Here is a 2290-nt window from a genome sequence, read left to right as displayed (position 1 = left end):
TCTTTCCTTGGGAGTTGGCTAGGACTTGTGGCTCAAGTCAATTCACCCACTTTACTTTCCTTTATTTAGTAAAGGTTAACTAAGTGGTAGCAATGAACAATTCTCATCACAATTGAGAAGGATAACTAGGATAGAACTTCTAGTTCTCATATCTTGCCAAGAGTTTTATTAGTTGTTAGTTTATTTTCTTTGCCATTTATATTTCTTGTCTAAAATTTTAAAAACCCCAAATATAACTCACAACCAATAACAAGACACTTCATTACAATTCCTAGGGAGAACGACCCGAGGTCCAATACTTCGGTTTATAAATTTTAGGGGTTTGTACTAGTGACAAACAACTTTTTGTATGAAAGGATTATTGTTTGGTTTAGAAACTATACTTTACAACGAGAATTCATTAGTGAAATTCTAAACCGTCGAAAATCCAATCATCAAAATGAAACCGTTGTCGGGGATTTGCAATGGTGTTATGTTATTGCTTATTGTACATATGTGAATAGTGTGAATATGATTGTCTTTTGCTTGTTTTCTAGTTTTTGTTAGTTTTATTTTTGTTTTTCCATTATGAATTCTCACTTTGGCTATGAGTTTGGTTCTAACTATGTTGTAGGAAATGAGAACTTCAATGAGAATGTGTATCAAGGATGGGACAATCAAAGGTGGGAGAAGCCATATGCATATGATCAATCCTCATGGCAACAACCTCCACCAATGCACTATGAAAAAGAGCCATTCTATGATGCATATTACTCCAATGGCTATGGTGAATCACCTTGTGACTTTCAAGAACCGCCACCATATGCTTATGAACCATATCCTCAACATAAACCTCAACCATACTCACAAGCCTCTCCACATCAAGCACCTTCCTATGACCCTTATCCATCATATAACCAATCACCCATACCACATCCTTGTGATCATTATGAGCAAGAACCTATAGAACCACCACAACCCTATCAAGATTACTCCCAAGAATCACCTCAATACACACAATCTCCATACCCTTACCAAGAAGAACCACCTTCCTACCATGAACCCTCTCTCCAAAATAATGAACCTTCTTACTCACCCCAAACCCCAATAGACGATCCTCTCACTTTGTTACTTCAAGGACAAGAAGCCATGAAGCGGGATACACTTAAGTTTGTGACTAACTTGACCAAGGTAGTGCATACTTTAGCCTACAAATGTTTGAACACTCAAGATGCTTCCATAGCCACATATGGAGAATCAATTGAAGAGCTTAGCATGAAGGAGAGATTGGAAACTCCGGTGGGGGATGAGGGATGCCATTTTGTATTGGAGAACTAGAGAAAGCCATGATTATCGAAGAAAAGGAAGAAGTGGTCGAAGATTTAGGAGATGTTAAAAGTCCATGGGAATGTAGCATCATGGAGAACCCTTCCAAGAAGCTTGATATTGATGTTGAAGAGGGTGCGCAACCTCCGAGGCATGTCATAGTTGAAGACTTGGAAGAGGTTTATCAAGAGATGGATTCAATCATGGATGAATTTCTCTCTACAATGGAATCCTCTCCCATTGGACATGAAGTTGAAATTATAAAAGAATATGCACGACCTCCCGTACCCTTGGTGAGCAATGAGAAAGAGAGTAAATCGAAAGAGAGCTACCAAGAGGAAAAAGTTGGCATGGTGTATATCGAAATTGAAGATTATGAAGAGGTTGATCAAGAGATGGATTTGTCCATTGATGAGCGGATAATTTATACGCTTTTTGGCATTGTTTTTAGTAAGTTTGAGCTACTTTTAGGGATGTTTTCATTAGTTTTTATGTTAAATTTACATTTCTGGACTTTACTATGAGTTTGTGTGTTTTTCTGTGATTTCAGGTAAATTCTGGCTGAAATTGAGGGACTTGAGCAAAACTCTGAAGAAGGCTGACAAAAGGACTGCTGATTCTGTTGGAATCTGATCTCCCTGCACTCAAAATGGATTTTCTGGAGCTACAGAATTCCAATTGGCGCGCTCTCAACGGCGTTGGAAAGTAGACATCCAGAGCTTTCCAGCAATATATAATAGTCCATGCTTTATTCGAAGAAAGACGACGTAACTTGGCGTTGAACGCCAAGTACACGCTGCTGTCTGGAGTAAAACGCCAGAAAAACGTCATGATCCGGAGTTCAACGCCCAAAACACGTCATAACTTGGAGTTCAACTCCAAGAAAAGCCTCAGCTCGTGGAGTGATCAAGCTCAGCCCAAACATATACCAAGTGGGCCCCGGAAGTGAATTTATGCATCAATTACTTACTCATGTAAACCCTAG

At 39.1% G+C, this 2290-nt stretch overlaps 1 pseudogene; it reads left to right on the top strand.

Annotated features, from left to right (window-relative positions):
* The window catches only part of LOC110280888 (serine carboxypeptidase-like 50), a 28196-nt pseudogene that overhangs the window by 4272 nt on the left and 21634 nt on the right, over positions 1–2290 (top strand).

Source organism: Arachis duranensis, chromosome 1 (genome assembly GCF_000817695.3).
Source record: "Arachis duranensis cultivar V14167 chromosome 1, aradu.V14167.gnm2.J7QH, whole genome shotgun sequence".
NCBI classification, from domain to species: Eukaryota; Viridiplantae; Streptophyta; class Magnoliopsida; order Fabales; family Fabaceae; genus Arachis; species Arachis duranensis.
This window is presented reverse-complemented; position numbering and strand designations above follow the sequence as displayed.